Below are 27,911 nucleotides of genomic sequence, written 5' to 3'. Positions count from 1 at the left end.
GTTACCTGCGGGTATTGGAAAATATCATGGAAAACAGTATTTTATTTTGTATTGTAAATTACAGAGAGGTGTTGGGGGAAGGGGGGTTGTGGGGGGCGGAGATGAGAACAAGCAGCTATAAAGAAAGTGCGAGAGAGGGAGGGTGGGAGGGATGGAGAGGAAAGGGATTGGGGGTAGCGGTCGTTCAATTGCGTAGATGAGACCTGCTAACTCCAGCGACTTTGCCTTTAAAAGCCAAGAGTAAATGCCTTAACTAACACCATTTGAGAAAGCGCTGTACTACCGAAAATGTGCGGGAGGTGTCTTTTATACTGTGTCAAAGTACCATTCAGATCAGATAATTGTTTGAAAGACATTTGAGAAAAACAAGTGACTCGGGGTCCCTGAAATGGATAGTAAGTGGGAATGTGCAAGGTTTAGGTTATGGGAAAAATAAAGCTCAGCTCTCGGAAAGTGTAGAAGTAATAGAGGAATACGATCTTGTAATTTTTTACTGGATGATTTTATTTACTTTCGATGCTGGTGTTTTGCATTTTTTGCGCTTCGATGTCAAACTTTTAAGCTCCAGAGGTTCTTTATTCATCACACCTTTGGAGAGTGGAACAGCGGAACAGCAGTCTCCCTGAGGATGTCGTGACCTCAAAAGTTCAAGAGAAGTTACATCATATTACTACTCTAAAGCGATTCTCCTTGTTTTAGAATTTATTTACATTTTATCTCGGCTTATTAATTTCTGTATTTTCTCTTACCATCAGTTGCTTCTTTCAAATGAGTACCATAGTTTGAAGCTTGAATTTCGAGTCCGTGTCTCTTATGAGTACATTTCAACCTCTGAATAATAATAATAATAATAATAAAAATAATAATAATAATAATAATAATAATAATAATATTTCGGAAGGAGACCCTCTCGTAGACATGTTTTGTTAAAAATGACTGCTGCTTCAGCACTATTAATCTTATAAAGAGTCTTCTCTATCTTTCTGATGACAGCTTTCTCGTTGTTGCTTAGACTGGCGAGCAACGCACCAAAGGGCATGGTAAAATTCGGTTGAGTCATTTGATTTATTATTGCTTATACAATTCTCTCAAGGAAAAAAATCTCTCTCTCTTCTCTCTCTCTCCCCTCTCTCTCTCTCCCCCCTCTCTCTCTCTCGTTTTCCTCCCTCCCCTTCCTCCTACCCTGGTCCTCTTTCCCCTCCTCCCCTCCCCTCCTCCCCTCCTCCCTTCCTCCGCCCCTCCTCCCCCTCCAGTCCTCCTGCCCCCATCCTCCCTCATCCTTCTCTCCTCCTTTCCTCCTCCCCTTCCTTCCCTCCTCCCATCCTTCCCACCCTCCCCCTCCCCGTCCGGATTCCTTCCTCCTACTCCTCTCCCCCCCTCCTCCCCCTGTCCTTCCCTCCGTTCGTCCCTTTCCGCCCCCCGTCCACTCCCTCCTGTGGGGTTTTCCCCTTTCCTCCCTGCTGTCCGCTCCATCCCCTCCCTTGCCTCCCCCTTCCTCCGTTCTCTCTCTATCTCTCTAACGCGACGTTTCCTCCTGATCGACAGGACATTATCAAGCGATAACTGCTGAGGGACTGAATTCCAGTGTTGTTGTTGTTTTTTATTTAGCTGACCTTGTGTCAGCACGGGCTCTTGCTCACAGAGCAGCCCGTAACCACTGAATTCCAGTGGCGAGTCCTTCTCCTTTTATCGTGGTGTTGCGAGCTCTCCAGTACGGTCAGAGCACTTCTCCGGTAGGTCGAGTTTTTATTGGTTCTCGGGAAGGTGACTCATACGGCGGGCGTTGACGAGTCTTGCAGAGCTTCTCAGGTAGGGGGTATCACCGGGAGCCTCTTGATTGGCTTCTACCTGCGTGACGTCACCCCTGGTATTATTCTCATGTCCGGTGTTCGTTCCATGCGCGCTGGTACTTTCGTTAGGGGAGAGGGGTGTGGTCCTCCTCACACACGTCGGTATCAGGAACGCTTCTTGGGTGGTATTGAGGGGAGGCTTTTCCTCGAGGATGAGCAGCGCTTCTAGGAGACGCAGACGTCGTGGGTCAGGTGCTCTCCCGAATTCCTGACGATGTCGTCTCTCGTGATGTTTCTGCGGTGTACTGCAAGGGCGTGCTGCCTAATGGCGCCCTCCTGGGCGTGGCAGGAAATCCTTTTTGACAGGCGCATCGTCGTCATGCCGATGTAAATCCCAGGGCATCCTTGGGCGGGGCATACGTATCGGTAGACGACGTTGGACTGCTTCAGGGGGTCTCCTGCCGGTGGGGAGGGGTTGTTCTTCATCAGGAGGTCTTTCGTACGCCGATTCTTGTAGTAAATAATGAGGGACACTCTCTTACCTTCCTCCATGGGGCGGACGTGTTCCTCTATTATTTTCTTCATGGCTGCTTCTTCTTCCTTGTATTGGTGGTGCATGAAGGCTTTATAGAAAAGTTTGATATCCTCCGGGGGCGGAATGTTCCTTCTCTCTTCCTCCGTCATGTACCACTTGTCAAGGGCGGCTCGAGTTTCTCGGTTTACGAGTTTGTTCGAGTACCCATTGTTAATTAGCATCTGGGATGCTCGGTCGAGTTCGAGGTGTGTGTCCTGCCACGTCGAACAGTGCGAGAGGGCCCTCCTGACGAAGGCCCTGACGGTGGTGGTCTTGAACCGCGCAGGACACTCGCTATCACCATTAGACAAAGTCCGAGGTTCGTAGTTTGGTGTAAACGGTAGTCGCCAACTTCTGATTCGTCTTCGTGACAAGGACGTCGAGGAAGGGGAGCCGATCGTTGCTGCTGTACTCGACAGTGAAGTTGAGTGCGCTGTTCTGCAGGAACTGCTGCCGAAGGGCTTCTACCTCATCCTCGCAGTCGGCTTGCACGAAGATGTCATCGATGTAGCGTGCGTATGTGCGGGGACATCTGTGTTGTGAGAAGACCCTTTCTTCCACTTCTCCCATGTAGAAGTTAGCGAAGAGGACTCCTAAGTGGGACCCCATCGCTACGCCGTCCTTCTGGCGGTACATCTGTCCTCGGTGGGTGGTGAAAGGGGCTCTCTTCGTACAGATATCCAGCAGGGTTCTTAAGGAGTCTTCTGGGATGTTAGGGGGTCTCATATCGGGATTCCTATATACCCGCTCCATGATGATCCCTATCGTCTCGTCGACTGGGACGTTGGTGAATAGAGACTCAACGTCTAAGGACGCCATGGTTCCCGCACCGGGGGAGTCGCGGATCTTCTCCAAAAATTCCACCGATGAGGTGAGGCAGTACCTGGAGGGGATATAGGGGGTCAGAATTTTACATTACTAACAGACTCTCCTGTGGAAAATCTGGTAGCCGTTGTGGTCTTAAAACTCCAGTTGAAGCAGGACCCAAGAGTCAAAATCTCCCACTCTCGCCGTCTGTGGCAAGTGGCACAGGACTGATAGGCTTGGCGCCTATAAGCCAAGAACCTAGGATAGGAGATAGGTGTTTGAGAGGATTGGCACTATAAGCCAAGAGAAAAGTTGTGAGTGTGAGTGTGTGTACTTGAAAACAGTAAACTGTTTTGTGTTTTATTATTCCTTCCCCATCTTAAGGACCTCCCTGACTGTAGGACTTGACTGCTGGGTCGTCTTAGTGCTCGGAGAGCAGTAAGGAGATTCCCCAGCTGCAACTGCTGCAGTCAGTAAACAACTACCAATAGGCTAGATAGGGCCCCCCTTCAAGCAGAAAAGAAAATATTACAATAATAATAATAATTAAATTATATTAAAACAGCATTAGAAAGAATAAAATAGTAATAATAAAGTAAAGTAGAGTAAAGTAAAAGAAAGTCAAGTAGAGTAAAGTAAAGCACAAGTAATTTTATAATATATATATATATATATATATATATATATATATATATATATATAATACTATATATATAACATAAAGTACAGTAATAATAATAATAATAATAATAATAACAATAATTGATTACAGTTACAGTTTCAGGTTCTTTATTTCATTTTTCCACTCTAACTTTCACTTTGTCTGGTGCCCTAGGGCTTAAAGGGTTGGGTTGGACACCTAACCAGGCACACTGCCTATCCTTCAACCCCCCTCTTTTGACTTGGAAGCACCCTAACGATGACGGACATGGAACCTCAACGAATACAAGAACAAGAAGTGACCACCAAGATGGAAGCGACTGAAGACCTAAGGAAAAAGAGGACGAAGGAGGACGACGACGACCAGGAGTGGACCACCGTTACCTCAAAAAGAACAAGAAAGCAGGAGAAGAAAACCAGCTTTAAGGAAAATGCTCCGGAAAAGAACGCTAATGGAAACCAAATCAGGGAAAAAATGACCCACTTCAGGGTCATTGCAAACAACTCAGCTGAAGGATTCAGAGCCATAGCAGCCTTCCAGACCAGGTTCAAAAACCTGCAATTTCAGGCTAAGCCCAATAAGCAGGGTCAGTGGACCATCTCATCCAGAGATACAAAAACGATTATCACCCTGAGGAACACGACAGCAATCAACATCAAGGAACTGAAAGAAGAAGAGAGAATTAAGAAAGCAGTAGTGGTTGGCTACCCGCTTGAAATGCCTGAAAGCCACCTAACGAGCGCAGCCAATGTGACAGCTGCGATTAGAATGAAGAACAAACAAGGTATACTTACCAAGGCTGTACTAGTCACCTTCGTAGGGACCATCCCAGAAAGAGTTGACCTGGGAGTGTTCGGGAGATATGGGGTGAAAACTTACTACCCGGAACCCCTAAGGTGCTTCAAGTGCCAGAAATTTGGGCACCATAAGAGCCAATGTCAGGCAAAGCAAGAGACCTGTGCAATATGCAGCAGGAAACATCCAACTGAAGACTGCATTGCCAAAAGGAAAGCAGGGGAGACCACAACACCGAAGTGCCCCAACTGCAGCAAGGCACACATCGCCATGGCCTGGGGATGCCCGGAGAGACTGGCAAGAGTAAAGGCCGCTCTGCCCAAAGAAACAAGAAGAGAGAGGAGCTTGTCAAGAGGAAGGGCAGCACCAAAACCTCAGCCCAGAAGAAGGTTCTATACCAGGGAAGAGCTGGAGGAATCCAGGAGGGAAGCAGGAACCAGCAGGAAAAGAAACAGCTCCAGGTCTGCATCAAGAAGACCCTCCCCCCAGCAAACAAATCCTCAGGCACCTAAACCATTGCCAAGGTCTATATACATCAAAACAATCGATCTCAGGGACAGATTGACAGACTTCTCCAAACGCATCATAAAGGGAGACATCAATGCAGAAACTATCCAAGAGTGCATAGAAGTACTTCTTAAGAGCTTCATCAAAGGAGCTTCCAAGTCCCCCTCCCCCTCTACCACTATGCAGGAGGCAGCGACCCAAGCTGCACCAAAACCCACTCCTCAAACCCCCCCACCTCTACCGTCCACATCCGCCCTCAACCCCTCACCTTCCACATCCTCTGAACAAATAAACCACACCCTCAACTCACCCAACTCACCCTCATCATCACCATCAACCACTGAAGGCATGACAGAGGAAACTGGAATAACATTCGCACCAAGGGACCCCAGACAGTTCTCCTCAACATACCAATCATGCTGAAGATCATCAATTGGAACGCTGGTGGAATAAGGACAAAGGCAGCTACACTAATTGCAGTCTGCAAAACAGAAAATGTGGACATCATTCTACTGCAAGAAACCATGCTAACAACTGGGACAAAATTCAGAATAACTGGTATAATGTCTACACAACCCCATGCGTAGGCACAGACAGAGGATTGGCAATTCTCGTCAAGAATACAATCCCAACAGACAAGAACACACAACCCAATCCCCTGTGGCAACAATGTGGAAACCCTAGCAGTGAGAATCACATGCTAAACCAGAGGATAGATATATACAACATATATAGAAAAATACATAGAGAAGAACCAGGAGAACTGCAGCTCACACAAGCTCTTCGCACATGCAGCAGAATCACCAACAATTATATGTGGGGACTTCAACGCGCATCACCCTCTGCTATCATCCCCATCGACCACAAACCAACCTGGAGAGCACATAGCCTTCTCTCTAGATGAGTTTGAAGGAGTCTCACTACTCAACTCAGGGCAACCTACACACATAAGAGGAGGCAGATTAGATTTGACATTTGCCACAACAACAATCAGACACCTAACAAGGTGGCAAGTACACACGACATTAGTGAGCGACCACTTTGCCACAGTAACAGAGCTGGAGATGCAGCAACTACCGCCAATACCGCCACCCCCTCCGACATGGAACCAAGACCTAGCAGATTGGGTTGTGGTTTCGTCTAGCCCTCGAAGATGTGGGCAGCACAATACACACCTCCAGAAGACATAGATCAGCTAGAAAAAGAGCTAGTTGAGGCTATACACAATGCTGCAAACAGGGCAATGCCCATGAGAGTAGGAAGAAGAGACCACACCTACAAAGACTCCTGGTACTACTGCCCAGATGTAAGAAGACTGAAAACCCTACTGAACAGGGTAACAAAAATTTATAAGGAAAAGACAAGGACAACAGAAAACAGGGAACTACTACAGCAGTCAAAAATGATGTTCAACAGCAGCTGCAAGAGATAAGAATTGAAAAGTGGATGGAATGGTGTACAAAACTATCACAGTACACATCTCTCTCAGAGCTATGGAAGTGGCTGAACAGAGTAGCCGGAAAGAAGAGAAACACCCGTAGCAACTCACCCTCACCCACTAGAAGAAGCGGAAAGACTGGCAACATCCTTCGCCAATAGGACTAGCTCAGGTAACCTCTCCCCTGAAACAAGAAGAATTCAGGATCAACTAGCACAGATTCCCAGATGGGAGGAGATCGATGCGGCTGCCACAGACCATGGGACGATACTGACATCCCTTACACGTAGAGGAACTGAAAGCAGTTTTTAAAGTTGGCAGAGACACAGCACCAGGAGCAGACAGGATAACATACACCATGATCAGCAAAATGGGTCCTGCAGGAGAAACAGCCTTTCTGAGAATCCTGAACAAAACACACATCGAGCACACAAGACCACAATCCTGGCGGCAGCAAGACACGCAGCCAATCCCCAAACCTAAAGATCCAGAGAACCCAAGATCAATCGCATTGGTGTCATGCATTGAGAAAACTGGAGAAAAAATGGTACTAAATAGAATGAAGTACAAGATTGGTCCACTGCACAAGCAGCTAAATGCATATCAGGAAGGAGTCGGAACTACAGAGTGCATAACAGATGTTCTCAGCTATATAATCAGAAGAAGGCCACAGTAGTCTTCATAGATTTTGAAAAAGCTTTTGAACTAGCCAGTCCAGCAGCAATACTACAATCAGTAGTAAGGAAGGGAGTCCAAGGACACTTACTAGCCTGGACAAAAAACTATGTGCTGAGAAGGCAGGCCAGAGTAAAATTCCAAGGACTTGGAAAATGGCACCCCTCAGGGAGGAATTCTGAGTCCATTTTTATTCAATATACTAATGGAGAATATAGCCTCCCTGCAGCTTCCAGAAGGCGTAGAAATCTTCATCTATGCCGATGATGTGTGTAGTAGCTAAGAGGAGGCTGTTTAGAGTACCCAGATGCAAAGGGCACTCAATGACATCAACAATAAATAAAATGAAGCTAGGCCTAAAAATAAACATAAATAAAAAACAAAGGCCATGACAATAAAAGCCCACAGACCGCTGCAACCACTAACAATAGGAGCTGAGCCCATAGAATGGGTAGACAGCTACATGTACCTAGGAGTTGTCATAGATCAGCAGCTAACTTTCAAGGAAGAAATCAAGTACTTGAGAGAAAGAGCAAATGCAAGACTTGCTGCCATGAGATACATGTCATCCCTGAAGGAAGGAGCAAATGAACACATACAAAGAAGTACTACCTAGCCTGCACCAGAACATTGGTGGACTATGCTGCCCCCACTCTGATAAGGCTGACAGAGGCTCAGAAAGAATCACTGGAGGTCATTCAAAACAATGCAATGAGACTCATGCTAGGAGCACCTACATGGACAAGACTGTGCAACCTCAGGCTTGAAACTAACCTGCCAAAGCTAGAGGATAGGATTGCACAGCGAAATGTAAGCACAATGGCCAAGATGTTCCTCTCAGAAAGAGACTCCATCTCTAAGAAAAGAGCAAGAGAGGAACTTGCCAAAACACCCACAGATTCAAACTTCGAGTTCCTATGGTAAGGAGGACCAAAGACAACATCAAAAGTCTAGGCATGGCAGAAACACTGCTGCAACTAGGTCCAGACACAAACACAGGGCACAACAACTACCACCCTGGAAGAAGGACACTACATATGACAAATACACAGCCTGCCAAGAGCAAAAGAGGACTGCACAGGAGAAGAGCTAAGAGGGGCAGCCTATGAAGCAATCAGAAAACACTGAGACCAAAGGGCACAAACATACTACACTGATGGGCACTGTAGATCCTGAGAATCAAACTACGGGAGCTGCAGTATATTCAAGAAACTTCACAGCCTGCTGGAGGACCCTCCAACCACGCCTCCACTATGCAGACAGAGTTAACAGCAATAAGACAGGCACTGCTGTACTCACTGGAGAATGAAGTAGGGCCTGTAATCATCCACACAGACTCAAAAGTCCTCAATGCAAGCCCTGCAACAACAGAAAATTAAAGAAAATAAGGCACTGCTGGCTGGAATTAAAACACTGCTACACCAGCACAGCGAAAGAGGAAGACCTGTCACCTTAAACTGGATACCCAGTCACATAGGAATTCCAGGCAATGAGAGGGCTGATGAGCTAGCCAAAAGTACAAAAACACATTGACAGAGTGCAAGTACATATACAACCTGCACTGCAACAAGTCAAAAATGCAATGAAACCACTCTGCAAAGAAAAATTGATAAAAGACCATACGTGATGTGGGTAGAAAAAGACTCACCGTCTGCCAGATGTGGTATAAGAAATCGACTGGTCTAGTGCCTCCTCCCATAGACAGGCACACACCAAGAAAACTTGCCGTGATCATCCACAGACTCAGGCTAGGATATAAAGCCTGCTGGGAAATTGTGGAAAACAGTGTCAGACCATGTGAACACTGTCAAGAAGAAACACAGCAACCACTCCTTCACTACCTGCTGGAATGCAGAGAAACAGCACAGCTAAGAGGTGCAGCACAAAATGCAGTACCTGCACAAGATGCTGAGCATGCAGCTGCCACAGTCACAAAGACAATCATTGAAAACTTAGAAGAGCATGCCCAGGTGCTCTACAACCTACCTCCACCAAGGTAATCAAACTAATAAAATCAATCACCCTCATCACATCCCCTCATTGTAAGGCTCTATCCACATCATCTATCCTTCTTTAAAAAACTTTACCTACAACTAAAATCCTCCCGCAGGGACCAAGGGAGTAAAGGGTTGGACAACCCCACCTGCACCGCTTCTTCTTCTCCGATTTTCGAAAGCCTTACACTCATTCAAACTTCTCCTATAATATGACATGATGGCCCTCTCTTACTGACACCATCATCCTTCCCCTGTCCACTCCTATCTCTACAACTAAAGATATTTCCAATTTCAAAAAACTAACCATGTACCTAAAGAATCTTTTCAGATCACCTACGGGCCGAACAAGGGAAAGGCCCGTGCCAACAAGAAGTGTTGGCTTAATACAACAACAACAACAAACAGCCACTGGAATTCAGTCCCTCAGCAGTTATCGCTTGATAATGTCCTGTCGATCAGGAGGAAACGTCGCGTTAGAGAGAGAGAGAGAGAGAGAGAGAGAGAGAGAGAGAGAGAGAGAGAGAGAATTGTATAAGCAATAATAAATCAAATGACTCAACCGAATTTTACCATGCCCTTTGGTGCGTTGCTCGCCAGTCTAAGCAACAACGAGAAAGCTGTCATCAGAAAGATAGAGAAGACTCTTTATAAGATTAATAGTGCTGAAGCAGCAGTCATTTTTAACAAAAAATAATAATAGTAATAATAATAATAATAATAATAATAATAATAATATTATTATTATTATTATTATTATTATTATTATTATTATTATTATTATTATAATAATAATAATAATAATAATAATTTTATTTTGCATAGAAAACATAAAAAACTGAACTTATTCTAATTTTGAATATTGTGCCATAACAAGTTGTCATTTATTCAGTAATTAGTTTTCAGTTTCTGTTAACGGCCTTAATAGTTATTTTATTCATTCAAGTAGGTATTTCATACAGATTCCGAGCAGAAATGCATAGCATACATGCATACACACGTATATGTTCGTACCTTAAAAAAAATTGTCTTCTAATGAAGCAGACAGAAAAACTCAATTACCAAATTAAACTACCAATGAGTTTAATTAACGCAAATTAATTGCATCGTCAGTTTTGGCCTGATTGGAATAAGATACCTCCGTTCAAAAGAAATAAACGTTAGATGTTCTGATTCCGTTTCTGAGCGAAGGTGTGGGCGTGAGTGGATCTCATGGTTTGAATGAGGACTTTATTCGGGGTTGAGCTTTAAGTCTCGGAGATTTTATAATACGAAAGCGGCTTCTGAATGACCACGAAAATGTCATAAGGGCATTGTAGGTTCTGTATTTTAGCTAAATGTGTTTCTCGATATTATTGCTCCTTTAACCTTTTCATAATCTATGGAAGATGGAATTTCAAGTCATTAGCCCCCATGGGTTTGTTCCACATGAGTAGGGTTCATCTTCTGAATAATAATAGTAATGCAAATTGTTATTGATATATATTACATGGTTGCTGTGCACTTTCGACTTTAAAATTAAGCATTCAAGAGGCTGCTGCATGAGATAAATTAGTAGGGTTATTTATAAAAGAAAAATGATGAGGTTTCCTTTCCAGTGATGAAATTTATGTAGCTATGAAACAGGCAGTGCTTCGTTATCCCTTGTGATTGAAACAGGCTTATCATACAAGAATACTCTTGGTTCTACTATGCTTGACATTCTTAGACCTTATACGAGACTGAAGGTCACAAATTGAAATTGTAGCACATGAGTGTCATTTGTGACAGATGGACGCCTTTTAAATTTCACCAGCGTTTCAAAGGCCGGGTTTTTTTTTTGGGGGGTGCCGTGTTTGTTATGAAACAGGGTCGGAAATTCTTTTGTATCAAGGCTGCATTTATATGTACAAATGTTGTGATGGATATTATTCAAGAAATAGTTACTACGCTAAACAGAGGATATAAATTATTTAATTCTCTTAGCAGCCGGTAACCCAAAGTATATGCATTGATTGATTGTGCATTATATTTGGCGTCACAGCATCTGGGTAATTGACACCGAAGTATATACATGCGGCAAATTAAATGGCTTGCGACCATATATTCAGTCTTAAAAAAAATGATTAAATGAAAAAAAAAATATAAGGAACTATAGAATCCTATAGTGTTAGAATTAAGCAACAATAATAATGTCAATAACCATATAAATTTTAATTAACTGAATTCATATATATATAGCTATATATATATATAAATATTTAATATAATATTTATAATATATTTTTTAGATAGATATCTATATATATGTATATATAAATATATATGGATATCATATATAGATAGCAATATAGTATATATAAATAGATATATATATATTGTGATATATATATATATTATATTATAGGCTATATTAGATAGTATATTATGATATATATATATACTATATATTATATATATTATAATATATTATATATATATACACCTCGTGTCTGGAGTAAATTTGTCTTGGATATTCTCAGTTTTTCCCTTTCTGAACAGCATACTGGTTACAGCTAATTGAAATCATTTACCAAAACAGGTTAATTCCATACTATTTGCAGTTAAAATGAATGCAATTCATACTGTTTGCTGTTGAGATGAGTGCATCAAATTTTTATGCCCCACAACGAAATAGGTTATTATAAAGTCGTGATCTGAGTGAAATGCACGCAAAGTTTTGAAGTGTTTTCTTACTATTAGGTATGTGCCTAACAGCAGAGATATAGGTAAATTTTTAATGGCACTAAAGTCAGATTCTATTTGGAGTTTTGCTGTCAATTGAATGTAATCTGTCCATTAGCTAGGCAGTTTCATAAGTTATCTGGTTAGTTTGATGGTTAATTCTGTTACAGTGATGCACATTTGCCAGGTTAATCAGTACATTGTAAAATATTTTTATTTATATATTATTTTAATGACGTAAGAAATGACACCAACTAAAGTATACATAACGACTTTGTTTACATGTATTCAGTTTCACATCAAATTATTTAGTCCGTTTACTGTGTAGCATTCAGCATTGGCCAAACATAACCCCAACCAAACCCCTCACACCTAAATCTTGTCGAAAGAGAAAATAACCAGAAGTTTAGTTTTGATTTTACTTTCTTCGTAACCATTATAAATCACTTGAGTTACAAAAAGGCTTATTAAACTTATTGGTTTTTCAGTTTAAGTGAAAGTCAAATGTACAGATTATCTTTGATAGGTTGAGTCTGCGTAGTATTGTAATGCTTATTTTATTCCTTCGTCATCCCTGTCACTTTAGTTAACCAGACAGTACTCTATAAGGCGAGAGAGATTAGCTGCAAGTCTCATATCCATATGTTTTAACTTCAAAAACATAATGTTTTATAAGGGTCTCTGTGTGTAATATGATCACGGAAAAACTGTAGACATGTTTTTAATCGGTAATTACTGCAACCAAAAAAGTGTATCGCTGAACGCTAGGTATTATACTCTTCATCGTATGTACTCGTCTGAGGTTATATGCTGTTTTAGGAACTTTCGGTATAAGCCATTGTTATACCAAGAACTTTTGGTATGATGTTACCGAACTTGGGGAAGTATTAAGTAATCCTTTTGGCAGAGGGAGTTTGTTAATTATTGGATATTGTTTAGAAGTGATTATTCTTAGATGCTAGTTACAGAGTAGTAGTTACCTCCAAATTAAATTAATTTTAGTATAGTTTCCTTTTTAGAAACGCAAAAACATTTAAAAGTATGATAATTCGATGCCGAGATGAATATCAGGTACTTCGTTGCTGGTTTGTTAAATATATTTTGCCAAACTGGAATTATATAGTCGGAATATTGTAACAACTTGGACCTCACATGTTATAGGCTTAGAGTCGTGAATCGTCACGATCCATGAATGTAAAGATCAATAGCAGTCCCTGGGTAGTTCAGAAATGAAAGTATGTTTATAGTCATGCCAAAATCAGTGGACGATGAAGTTTTCCTGGTTTCTTAACTGTTCGTGGATGAGGAAATTAAGCCCTCTTGCTTTTGCAAAGACTGTCCTCGTATGTCAGGCCCTTTTACTGCAACTAGTTGTGACTAATGTGATTATGAGTGTCATATATTTGTTAATCGATGTATGGACTATATGCTGCAGTGCATAGAGAGCAATGTGAATATGCATTGGGTTCAGGGACTGGGTTGCCAAGAGAGTCGTATGGAGTGTCAGACCGAGGAGAAAGCTGGTTTAAAAATTGATGAAAACTCAAATCTTCCTTCCAATGTGGCTAGAAGAATACGTATATGAAATGAGTTAAGGCTGATGTTATTATTAAAGAGGACCATGCTTGTGTGAATATTATTATTCCAAGGAAGTGCTTCTTTTAAATAGCTCAGGAAAATCTGGAAGGACTTGTATTTTGAGCTTGTTGACTACTTCACAAACTAGATTTTCAACCATTCGATGTTAAAATCGAAGAAGTATATACTTCTTATGCAAGTAGGGTAAATATGTAGATGTATGTATGTGTGTACTATGTGGATATATATTATAAGTATATATATAATATATATATATATATATATATATATATAGATAATATATATATATATATATATATTTTATAATTCTCAGGTTAATCCCTGGCCAGGGACGCAGTTATCGACGAGCCTATCCCAAGTGCCTAATACTGATTGAATGACTCATTTTATAACTTATTTAAATCCCACAACACCTGGACAGGATTAAGACGGTGACACAGACTTTCGGAAAATCTAACCCTTTTGCATTTACCCAAATACCGTTGCCACATCCCTGATTAGCGTCCAACAAAAGCCAATCCCCAAAGACAGGAGTATATGAAATCTCATGCCTGGACTGTGACCAGTCTTACATCGGTTTTATGGGTAAATCACTTCCTCAGAGATTAATACAACATAAACGGTCAGGTAGGTATAGACAACAGAGCTCAGCTATTTTCAACCATATAAATAACCATAACAACTGGAATTTGTCGCATATAATTTTTAGCAGTAAATGTACAAAAGCCAGCTAATAGAGTCTGTCTTGATTAAATAAAGACAGGTAATGAACATCTCAAAGGGTGCCTGGGATTCAGATATCAGATATAATCTTCCTTCAACCAACACTTAAGAAGATTAAAGAGAAATTATCAACTGGAGTGACCTAGTAAAACGGCTACCTGACCTGTGGATGGATCTATTGGTATAAATACCGCCTTTTCTGTAACTTTTCCCATTCATTACCTACCAGAAGAGAGAGAGCAGTCTCTGAAATATAGTATATTCTATATTTTGCTGTTTTTATGGGTTCCTTTTATTAGATATATGTAGTACATATATATCTATATATATATATATATATATATATATATATATATATATAGATATATATATATATATATATATACATACATACATACATACATACACACACACACACACACACACACACACACACACGAAATACCGAATTTATTCTTGTGTTTGGCGTCGATGAATCTCTCTCTCTCTCTCTCTCTCTTATACAATATTTAAATTCATGGTTCTAAAAATTATGTGGATGGCGGGCAAATTTATTATTTACGTAAACATTAGTTTTATAGTGCTATTTTAAATAGATTTTTTTAAATTGAAAGAATGGCTGTTTTCCTTCATAATGTAAAGTTTTGAATTTTTATTTTAGTATTTCCTGGTTATTATAAATGACATGCTGCGTTTTGTGCTTCTTCAATTGGTAACTTTTTCATGGGAAAAAATATAAAATGTATAATGTCAATTTTGTATAATTATGACTTGACGCTTTGGTAGCTTTGTATACCTGTTTTGTGTGATATTTATGTTTTGCGTTTAAATGTGTAACACTTCTCATTTTCACTTATATTTTTTTCTTTTATTTCTCAATCGGTTTGCTTTCCCCTTCTTGTGCCATCAGCTGTAGCAGCTTTTGGGTTACGTTGATATAGAAAAATTAAATGTGCTGCTTACGTCCAGATTGGACTGAGAATGTTCAGGAAGGGCGATGTTGTCCGAACAATAATTGTTGAAGTTCAGTGAGAGGAGTTCATTTCCATTTCGACGAGCCAATTAATAGGCGGACACTCCCGCAACCTGATATTCGAATGTCTAGGTAATTGGTACATCGATTGTGTATTCTTAATTGTCCTAGCAGGGACCAGCGTTTTGTACCCAGTCCAGCAAAACAGGGGGATGTGATTCTCTACTAGTTTAAGGAATTCGAAATGCCTGCACTCCCTTTTGTAAGTCTTCTGGCCTCCTTAAGTTGATATAGTATGAGAAGTAAAATTCTTGACGTGAGGAAAGTGCGCGACTGTTGTTCCTTATGTTTTCCTAATAAATATACTGATGCAATGAGTCCCTTCTGTAGTAATGTATGTGCTATCAACGCAGCAAAGGTGGTAGATAAATAGGTATAACATCGAAGGAGGAAGATCGAGAGTTTGAGGTACTATAACCGAAAGGAATCGATTTTTAGTTTGCCATATTTATCAACGCCTAGATTTTAGAGAGCCATGTGTTAATTTCTGTTGCATAGCCAGTAAAGTCGCAGATTTTGTCGTTAAATAACCAGTGAATATTGAAGTTAGTGCCCTTGGGAGATCAAAAGTAAGCGGGAGTGGTCAACTAACGTTATTTTCGATTGTGGAATTCGCCTGTTCACATTGCAAACATTTTTCTTTGCATAGATATGTGGGTAGATACTGTAATTCATTTTTTGTATGGGCAATTCAACGATATTGTACTTAAGTTTTTTTTTCACCGCATGCAATCCTATGCCTAAAAGGTTCTGTTTTGACAGTCAAGGTGAGAAAAATAATATTTCAGGTAGTTACCAGTAAAACAGCACGTTTGTGTTCACACTGTTAAGGTTGTTTTCAGAGGATGGTTGCTTATATGTTTTACATATTAAATATCTGTTCTTTCCACTAAACAGTTGGTAACAGTGCAGCAATTTCAGCGGTCAAATGTTATACATTATTTTAAAGTTACCATTGAGTCACAGACGTAGACTCGAAAAGGATGATGCGAATTTTTTTTTTTTTTTCATACATAAGAATTTTAAAAGTAAAGTTGAAGTTCAGCAGTTCAGAGAAAAGACCAGAGGGAGCGGGTAAAGGCTCACGGCAGAAATGAGTGCAGCTGGGACCGAATGGAAGCTGCCGTGGACCAGACGTTCTAGGGAATTGAGGTCTGTAGCGAAAGGGACAGGAGGAGATGTTCGTTTTGTCTTTAAAAGGATATTCGCCCAGATCGGTATGAGTTCGTTAACACGAGTTGCACAGATTCGTAGATTTTTAGTTTTCTGCAAAAGGTGGGATGGCTGTCCGTCCTTCGGCATTTTTCTTGTCCGGATTTTACTCACAGTCCCCTGCTCTTAAAAACTGCAGAGGCTAGAGGGCTGCAAATTGGTATGTTGATCATCCACCCTCCAATGATTAAACTCACAAAATCGCAGCCCTCTAGCCTCAGTAGTTTTTATTCTATTCAAGGTTAAAATTAGCCCTGATCATGCGTCTGGCAACGCTATAGCACAGGCCACCACCAGACCGTGGCTGAATGTTTCATGAGTCGCTGCTTATACAACATTACGCTGTAGAGAAAACTTTTTGTTAATTTCATTCTATTGCTGGTATAATTGACGTACTGAACATTACCTTTTTAAAGAATGTTTGGAGTCCTTGTAGATTTGACTTTTCTGTTTCATTTTGCCAACTGACTGGACCTTTCCACGAGGGTAAACCTTTTGACAAAATTTCGAAATTTTTCAAGCTGGCAGAAGAGTTTGTTTTGTGCACTGTTTAACCATTTCCTTGGGGTTTCCACTTTTCTTAACCATGGCAAGTTTAAAGTCTTTGGATTTAGCGAAAATTTTGGACTAATTTTTTTTCTCGTTGTCGTAAATAAGTTTAGTAAGTCGATAATCATCGTCTTTTTGATGCTGTTGGAGATGTAATTCTCGATACTACTTTTATTTTTGAATGTTAAAAAAGTTTATTCTTGGTAAAGTAAGGTTTTTAACGTGCTTTTTTATGACGTCTTTTTCATTTCATTTTAGGTAAATGTTAGTGAATTTCATTTTTAACGTAAGGTTTTAACTGTTTGCTTATTGAGGATGTCAGATGCTGGATCAGTTTTACCCTTAAAATAGATTTTTTTATGTACTGTAAATCCTACTTTTATTTATTCAATAATAATTTTCCTTAACAGAGTACATATACACCAGACTGTACCGGCTTGTCCGCAGGTATAGTGAGTAGTATCGTGGAATGCCACTCAGACGTCGCAGTTTCGCGTCTCCCACAGGACGATAAAAAAAAAAATCATGATCAGTTACTGCTGCAGTGTAGGGTCTGCGGTGAGAGGTTGAAACCAACATTCTTTAGAAGCTTGTATTTCAAGTCAATTGGCCCTTGTATTCTTGTTCCATGTGAATGGATTTCATCTACTGAAATAATAATATAATAATAATAATAATAATAATAATAATAGATATGAACTAATCGACCATTTCTAATTGTGGCTCGAGAGTATTAAGCCATTCTTACGTTGTTTTGACGCCGGTTTTAATAGCCACAAATTAGCCTATCTGTCCGTTTTAACGTCATAGTTACTGCATTTAACTTTGCCAAAATTGTTGGAGGTAGAGTATATAACATTTTGGATTTATGTTAAAGTACAGACAAGTTTTATTTTTCGGTTTGGACAGATAATTTAAATTGTGATGCTGTCAAGATACTGTTAAATGCTGTTGCTGTTTTTCCTGGTAAACATTCAAAATGTTGGTATTTAAAAAAATAAAAATAGAATTTCCGCTGTTAGTGTGTGCGTATGTGTATGGTAGCAGTTATACTCTCTCTCTCTCTCTCTCTCTCTCTCTCTCTCTGTACGTCTTTATTGATGGACATATATACTTTAAGATCGGTTTTATTATGAATGAAGGGAGTTTGTTTATAATACATTAACTGCGTAATTTGTTTTGATTTACCATTAAAAGACTGATAATATTATTGCTTTGTATACAGGTTAAGAAGGGTTGCTTTGGCATTGAAAGGGCAGTGTAGTATTCGATGAAACAAAAGATAATAATTAGATTAATAGGTGTTTTTAATAGACTTCTAATTTGCGTCTAGTCCAATACTGCCCTTTTGCACAGAGAGAAAATGGAGGATGAAGATTAACGGAGGCCTAACCTAGAGAAAAACGCGACAAAGAAAAGAAAAGCCAAAAAAGTCTGCCCCCTAAAATTGGCAATGAGGCTCATCAGCCTTTGGACCTGACTCAGAAAAGTCGAGAGCTTTCATACAGAGAGAGAGAGAGAGAGAGAGAGAGAGAGAGAGGGATCGCATGGAATAACAGCAGATGTATGTAGCAGCGGCGTATGTGTGTTGGGGAGCAGCAGTGCATATATCACTGTGGAAGCAATTTGCAACGGAACAGCATCAAAGGACACGCAGGAGATGGACTCTCTGATCAAGTGCGGAAAGAGGAGGATTTCTATTGCGTATTTTCATTTCACTCTGGAAGATTTATGCTCTATGTAACGCTGCTGAAGATAAATGAATATTCTGGACAAACGAGAATTCCTGTAGGTATCCAGATCTAAACTCATTTCTGCAGTCACAGAGAGGATGGCTTGCGCGTCATTCCTAATGGCGCTGAGGAGAGATTGTTGCTACAAAACGAGACGTCATTTGACGCTGAGTTTTATGAACCGAAAAGACAAAATGAATGAACGTAACAGTAATAATTTTTTTATATAATTCCCGGCTACTTATTCCATCTGATATATATATATATATTGTGACGAAGTGCCGAGTATCTGGTTACCATTCATCAATTGTTACCTCACAAAAGCCAGACACCTGAACCCTCATCACAGGTACTAAACGACTGAATACTCTAAAGGCAACAGTGATCCCTTAACAACTTACCAGTATTGCAGAAAATCAGACTAAGTTCATCAAAACAGGTGTGAGGTAATCTTGTAAGTAATTAAATTAATCAAAGGGCATCACTCCATCAACAGTTTTAAAAGTCTTAAGTATTTCCCTGATTTCAGAAGTCTAATCACCACTCTATGTTTCTACCTAACATCAATATAATTATATACTGGCATAAAATAAAGAAAACACTTTTAAAAATTTTAAACACAAAAATTTATTGTTAAACTCAAAGTTTATAAGTGAAATTAACAATATTAGGGAAAATTACTGTTACTTAAAAACAAAGTAAAGTTTGATTAATCTTTAAATCAATTAAGTACAATTAAATCAAAATTAATTTATCACAAAATTCAAGAAAATTAATTCAATCAAATTCAAAAGTGTTAGGCAATAATTGAAATTTGGAAATTAATTCACAAGTGCTAAACAACAATAAAACTTGAAAAGAATTCTAAGTAAATGCAAATTAATTCACAAGTGTTAATTTAATTAAATGTGCAATGATTAAGCAATGAAAATAACTAGGTCAATTAAATTGTGAATGCAAATGAAAATACAGAAAAATGCGAAAATTACCACAATTTCAGAAAGTATTAATCACACAGAATATAAAACAAAAAGGCACACTTCAATAAGAAAATGGACAAATGCACAAAACAAAAATCACTTCAAATGAATAAACACAAAACACAAAAATTTGTAATGTGTAAAAGTGTAAATCTTTTAACTCAAAATATTGTAACCATTAGTTTTTACCAAACCTTCATAACCATCTGTTATTAGTTGTCAGTTTTTGCCTAACCACTGTTCCTATCAGTTATTAGTTGCAACTAATAGAAATATAACACACTTAACCTTTTTGGTATACCAACTTCTTTCTTTCTTGCTGCAGCTTGTTTCACACTTTCACAAAACCAGGCGCTGTTACGGCAACAATGTTTGTTCAGATTCCACAAAAAACACTAAATATTACTAAATAAACTCTAAGAAATATCAAATCTGAAATTTACAAATTACGAGTGACCATTCAATAAGTTTGAAATCGTTACGTTACTTTAACATCAAAAGTGTTGAGAGAGAGAGAGAGAGAGAGAGAGAGAGAGAGAGAGAGAGGAGAGAGAGAGATGGGAACGGTTTAAGTCTTTAAGCCTGAATGAAAAACTTCATGCTTACAGAAGCTGGACAGGTGATGACACAAAACGTTTTGAGACAATTCTTTCTAGAAGCTTTGAAATCTTACACAACTTTACATACAAAATGTGTAATCTGCACGTGGCTTTGACAAAGACATACGTGTATGAGACCAGTCTGTTAAAAAAAAAAAAAAAAAAAAAAAAAAAAAAAAAAAAAAAAAAAAGGACACGTGCTCGACTCGATCAACCAAAGCAAAAGTCCCTTATCTTATATGATGACAGAATCCCAAAACACAAATGAAGACTCGAGCTCGCTTATCAAACGTGTTGACAGATTTTGAAAAACAACTCTAGCTTTGAATGGACAAAGATATTCTCTCTCTTTCTACATTCTACATTATATATATTCTTTTTACAATATGTTATGCAAAATCTGAGCACACTTAAAACATCCTATCTCTAAGCTATCTAGGAATCTGAAAAAATGAAATTGTAACATTCAATTTTAACATTTTATACAGTCAAAGAGGGGGATATATGCATTTTGACAGTAGCAACATATAATATATATATATATATATATATATATATATATATATATACACACACACACACACACACATATATGATATATATATACATATATGTATATATAATCGCAAATGTTAATTCAGGAATAATTTGCATGAAATGGAATCATAATTTGCAAGTTCTGTGCTGGCCAGGACACGAACCAGGATTGGATTTAGAAACAATGATAGATAATGACATCGATCATCTTGCTATCAAGAGTTGATATCGACTCTTCTGTACATTGCCTGTCAAATTGAGGTTCTGTACTTACGATTGATATTTATATCTCCAACATGATAGAGCATTTTTATAGGTTTGTAACGCTTGGGTAGTTGTGAATTTTTATCACCCACTCATGACATTTTTATATTCACAGTTGAGGCGTTCACAATATTAAGAGTCTCCAGGGGCTGATTAAAAAAAAAATCGTGAGAAAAACGCGTTTGTAAATTGGCATTATCAAACACGCATATCACCACCCTTTAGATGATGGGATTTCGTCCACTTTGGAGTCTACATATGCAGGTGCGCTTTTCCAAGGGTAAAGTAGGATATTATTTAATTAATCTGCTATATATTGGGAATAGTTTACTCCCAACGGGAGTTATTGGTAAGCATTTCTATGCCAGTCAGGTTCCGGGTCATGCCTTGGTGAAAACACCACTACACAGTGACCAATCAGCTATCTGGCGCATATGGGTTGGTATCGATTCTAAAAACAGCACCTGGATTCCACAGGCGTATGTACAGCAGAGTCGGTATCATTATCCATCCTCTTGTTAGCTGGATGGTGAAGTCACTGCCCATCGTTTTTCAAAACCAGACCGTGGTTCGAATCCTGGTATCCTGACCGGCATAGAAGCCCTTGTCAGTTATATTTCCCCCAATTTAAGCTATTTTCAAGTCCTAGTGGATATGGTATACAGGATTTTTGTTGTTCATATTTGTGAATATTTTAATGTATAGCTAGTTCGGTGCATCAGATAATTGCAGAACCGTAGATGATGCTCATTAGCGTTAGCAGTATCATTTATTATTGTTTACTATTTCATTAGATGAAACCTATTCATATGGAACAATCACACAGGGGCCATTGACTTAAAATTCAAGCCTCCAAAGAATGATGGTTTGAACCTCCCACCGCAGACCCCACACTGCAGCAGATCATGATAAGAGCCAGTGATTTTTCGTCACCCTGGGGGGGGGGGGTGGGGGGGGGGGTTGGGCGCAAACTCGGGACATCTAAGTGTCACGCCACGACGCTAGTAACCATACCAGCCGACCAGTTTGAAGTCTTTACATTAATGATGTAATTCACTGTGTTTTAAAAGTCCTCTTTTTGGTAGAGTTTTACTGGTAATTCCATAACGTTCCAACTAAGTGAAAAATTCTTATAGCCAAGTTAATTATTGGACTTAATCACTTTCTTTGCTCTTTCTCTAAGAGGGAATATATATTCCAATGCTAAGATAACGTCAGTACTGTGTATTCTCAATAATAGTTCAGATGAATATAAAAATTTGTTAAATTCATCTCGATTAGCAGTGATAGTTCTTGAAAACATATCGATGCCTAACCAAAGCGTATTTGGAAACCTCTTTCTTTTTTGGACCTATCTAAGTTTCTTTGGTGATATGATTCTTATCCCTCCAACCGGGAATTTGTAGATTTCTGGCGGATCTCTATCACTCCCCTTCCAAGGCTAAGATTTAATAATTGTAGACTCCACCCTGTTGTGATGTTAAGAATTGTTCATTTTTGTTTCATTGCTTGCAACAAGGTAATACGTGATGCACCAGCATTGTCCTTCCTTCAAGGCTAGTAAGTGAAACTTTATGGCTATATGGAATTGACCTCCAACGGCATGGCAAATGTAGTGCTCTTGATAGAAATAGAGATCTTACCTAGAATGACAGTCAAGGGGTCCATTGCTGTATTAATTTTGGTATAAGAATTTCTTTTTGTTAATGTCTATGGTAAAATAAACAAATAGTCATTGTCATATTAAATTCTTGGAAACTTTTTTGGGCCTTGAGTTAACTTAATATTAGACTTGCAAATAAAATGCAAGTCTACATCTGTTTATTAAAAAGTGTTTCTTTTCTTCTTATGATTTTCTCTTGGGTAATATGAATAGAATTTTGCTATGGTTGCAATAGCACGACTTTGCAGGCCACTTCCAAAGCCCACATTTAATCCTTCTGTTTCCAGGTTTGAGTATATCCTAATGTCCATTTGCCAAAATAACATACATTTCCGTCCTACTTAAAAACATTCAGCAATACGGAATATCTCTAAATGCTTATGGTTTTCTACTCTGATATAAAATTCAGCATGCGGTTCCGTAAGTGGCTGGATGTTTAGGCCTCTTAGTTAATGGCCTCTTTCTGTCATAAAAGCTGACAGATACGGAACCTGTTGTGCTCTCTGGTTATTATGATATTTTTTGTACTCTGTTGGTGACCACTAATCCTTTGGTTTTCTATGTTCATTTAGTAGAAGCTAAATTTAGACAGTGAGCGGAGATCAGAATGCAGATCGTTATAAAGTTCACAGTTGATTCGTACCTTTCTTGTAGGTTGGCAGTAAAGTGATCAGTAATTACTGAATCGATTGCTTCTTCTGTCATTTTGCTAACTTGTCAGGTTTAAGAAAAATGAAAACTGTAATTTCAAATTATTTCACTTATTGATACCAAGTTGCTGCTTAAACGAATATATATGTATATACATAAAGACAAAATCAACAAAGAAAAGTGAAACAATGAAGTAACCGCTGCAAGGACTTCTCGTCCTTTACTAAGCAGTCTGCTTAGTAAAGGACGAGAAGTCGAAAGGCCTCGCAGTGGTACTCCATTGTTTCACTTTTCTTTGTGGATTTTGTCTTTATGTATAAATTCAAGTCCCCTATTTTCGTGATTCAGTTATAATTATATGTATAGTATTTACATAGTATGCATGTATGTATGTGTATATTTATATTCGTATAAGCCATAGTAATTTTTAGAATTCCCTACCCAATATGTGCTGAGCTCTGCCTAGACCATTACACACAATCGCACACACACACACACACACACACACACACACACACACACATATATATAATATATATATATATAATATATATATATATATCTATATATATATATATATATTATCACGCCCGAAAGTATTTTCGTTCGTTCATTTATATTATCTATTTATTTATTTTTTGCCCACGCAGTCGTATGTTTGCTGCTTGTTAGTAACTGGGTGCTGTTTGCTTGTTATTTGTTTTGCAGTCGTTAAGGAGGATAGTTCTAATCCGATAATTTCTTCCTTTACATGATGACGTGGAGGCAGAGAGACTTTTTTTTTTTTTTTTTTTTTTTTTTTTTTTTTTTTTTTTTTTTTTTTTTTTTTTTTTTTTTTTCGGGAAAAGCCCAAGTTTGCCGTCAGTGATCCTCTGAACGCTAAAGAGGTTGGGATTGCCTCTGAGAGGTACTTGTCTCCTGAGAGCAGTGGATTCGCCTTGGATCGCTGCAATGGTGTGTAGCTGTTAGCACCCTTTATTCGACATCAACGCCTGCTTTTGAGTCTTCAGCACCTTATACCACTGTCACGCCCGTTTGATCGTTCTTCCGCTGCTGGTACATGGATGTTCGTCTTCGAGGAGCAGCTGTGATCGAGTGTTTTTATCAAGTTCTCGATACCAATCATGGTCTTTATCTGGAGGATTACAACACCTGTCAATCTGCGACGGACACATTACGAACACGGGAAAGGATATCAGCCTTGGACAGCCTCTAAAGGAAATTCAGATTTATCACCTGGTCCCTCATATTTATTACTGCAACTGCAGCGCCGTTGATGATACTTTACGAGGAGTTAAGTATTGGTATTAGTAACTGTCCTCCATTTTTAGAGCTGTAATTAACAACACTTCATTACAACGGAGCATCAAGTTTACGCTGCAGTGACCTGAAACTTACCTCGGTCCAAATATTATTTAATTATTTTTTTTCTTTTTGTAAATAAATATTTATATTTCCTTTTTCGTATCATACTCCCTCGTTGTCCTTTGCCATCATTGTTTATAAACTATAACTGGTTGTTAAAGGTACTTCAGGTCGTACAAAATACTATTGTTTTTTTATGTAACGGCTTTACGCAAATTATAATGAACCTGCTTTAACATAAAACGTTAATGTTAATTAAGTCGTGACAATATATATATACACATGTGTGTGTGTTGTAATGGCAAACGAAAATTGTCTCGATGTTTATCAAATTAATATCTGCTCTGAGTGAAAGTTAAGATATAAGTTGGAATAGGAGAGGTAGGCGTGAAAATGTAGCTGTGAATGGAATCAAACTTTGGAGTTTGATAGTAAGAAATGAGATAATGATTAAAGGAGAAAGTAGATGTAATGTCATCTAGGGGTGAAAAAATGGATGCAGAGAAAGTGGATGAAAAGTTTGTAGAAATCCATGATTGGGTCATAGTGAGAAAGGAGAAGGCAAATTATAAATATAGGTAGTAGAGTAAGAGTAATAACTTTTGATAAATTAAGGAAGGAAAAGTGATTTTGTAGGGAGGTAAATCCATATTGTAGCGTGCCACGAAATTGGATCCTAAGTTTCTAGACTTTGCTCAATTTAAATACCTTTGAAACACAGCAAACAGAAAAGTAAGGTAATACTGTGAAAAGTATACTAGTCTATCAAATTGATCCAAGAGAAACACTGAGTCCACTAAAATGAAGTATAATTTTACTAAAAATGCAAAGATATTACAGGGGTTTCTGAAGAACCCCGTGGCACTATCTTCTATCTTGAAAGAGTTACAAAGATTAACTGCTGCCACACCAGGTATGATGTTGATGTAACTAAATAACCAGATTTAACTTTTAAGAGTAAGAAGGATTTCCTTCGACGGGTCTGGCACAGAACAGCAGGTAAAAGCACCACTCTATACAGTATCTGTGATCACTTGTGAATATGATGCACTTGTCAATTGTTTCTAATAACACCGTTGCTTGACACACAGGTAGATGCAACATGACTGCCGGTAAATCTGCAAGACAGTCAAAGTTGCAATGACTGAAGCTAAGAGATTGCAAGAACTTACTCTACTAGAAGCATAAGCGCAAAAGCAAAGTTACGTAATTCGTACTATGATTTCACGTAGATATTTGCTCGAATATGCTTGCCGCAAAATACAACAAATCACTAATCAAAGATATGACCATATCACTTCAATATTAACACGAATATATATCTGTCACTAAAATATAAGGTCACTGTTCACTGGAGTATAATCTGGAGACAAAATTCAAATGGATTGAGGATCAGGGAATAAGATTGAGGTTTTTTAGGAATAGGACTGAATTACAGACACTGATAGCTAGTCGAAAATACAGTTCTCAGCACTTGACTTGATGAGTCAGTGGACTTGAACTCATTTGTAGGATGAGCCACTAGAAATTGTCGACGAGGAATATATATCTTCACGCTACCAATGAAGAGAGTAGGCAGAGCTCGACTGGAGTAAACTGGTCGCACAAGGCCGTAGTGACTGATATTATGTGAGATATAGTGGAAAGCTCGTCTAAGTATAAGTCCAAGAAAGGACTTGTAAGCATCTTGAGTGCAGTGCAGGGCCTATTGAGTTTCTTGTTTCTTTTAACTCATTATGGACAGCTGTGTCCAGAGATACCTACGGCCTTAGGTATCATGACAAGGCGTCCTACCTTACTAACTTTTGAGGGCAATCCGGGTTTGCTTATATCCCCGCCTCTGGTCGCCATCTTGGATTTTTCGATGGTTAGTTGTCATTGTTAAGATCTTCCACACGACCTTCATAATCCTCAGATAGTGCTGGAGGAAAACAGTATTTCGACTGTATTTAGAATCTCTGTTGTCTACAACAAAAGGACGGTGTCACAATGGAGGGAAAGGTTAGGATGGGCGAAGTTCTAGGTGCGAAAGGCAATGGTCAGGTCAGATATTAAATGAACTGCAGACGAGTCAAAAGTGGATGGGTGCTGGAGTGGAGGTGTTTATGAGGGTATTGTGACCCTAAGGGAATTGATACAATATGAGAACTGATATGAGAATTGAATCTGTCTTCCTTTCCACGTGTTCGACCAAATGCAGGTGGCCTGCTAGCCAGTTGGCATGAGGCGCTTAATGACGGCTAGAGGACGTTAAGTTATACGGCATTGGACAGGGACTCCAACAATAGTCTTTAGGGACGGTCAGGTTCCTGGTCTTGTTTAAAGGCCATCGTTAATGGGTGTTACTATCAAAGATGCTACGATCGGAGCTAATGCCAGGCCGCGAATCCTTAGGTCCTAATGGCGTTCTCGTATTTGCTATGACCTGAGAAGGGGTTTTTTGATTGATGGAAAGGGTGCGAACTATATGACAAATGAGACGAATCTATTTTGAGACTAAGCTGCCGTTCTTATTGGGGACGAGGTTCTGGGAGTGTTTATGATTTATTTGACAGCGAGACGAATTTGAGCTAACTTTCCCAGGTATTATTGTGCCGCTACTTTCTCCGAAGATGAGAACAGCCCTGGGCCAAACACCTGAATTTGAACTGGGAAAGCAACCTTGATTACTTTTCTTTTTTACTCTACCTATACTTTGAGTGAAAATTAAAAAATGAGGTGAAAAAGCAAACGTCGTAGAGTGACGCATGTGACATTGTAGAAAGGTAATGAAAGAGGCAAATGTAGGGATTCTGTATGAAGTGAATGCAGGTCGGTTACATGCTGAATAACGCAAGAGTGGGAAGTGTTAGTGTAAGTTTGAGAATGATTGTAAACGTAACTGTTGAGGACCCGAGTGGCTTACCAGGATTTGAAAGGTAAGTGTGGATGAGGAAAAACTTTTCAAAGGAATATCTTAGAGGGTAGATGTTCGGTTATTTACAAGAGAAGGTGTATGGATGGTTTTGATTCCTTAGTCATGCAGACTGTTGGAGGAAGAGCAGTGCAGGTTTAGACAA

General features: G+C 39.1%; 1 protein-coding gene across 1 annotated transcript in view; it reads left to right on the top strand.

The window, feature by feature from the left end:
- The window catches only part of LOC135221806 (uncharacterized), a 938,326-nt gene that overhangs the window by 276,637 nt on the left and 633,778 nt on the right, over positions 1-27,911 (top strand). The gene's annotated exons all lie outside the window — the stretch shown is intronic.

Source organism: Macrobrachium nipponense, chromosome 3 (assembly GCF_015104395.2).
Source record: "Macrobrachium nipponense isolate FS-2020 chromosome 3, ASM1510439v2, whole genome shotgun sequence".
NCBI classification, from domain to species: Eukaryota; Metazoa; Arthropoda; class Malacostraca; order Decapoda; family Palaemonidae; genus Macrobrachium; species Macrobrachium nipponense.
The sequence above is the reverse complement of the archived record's forward strand: the minus strand, read 5'-3'. Positions and strand labels throughout refer to the sequence as shown.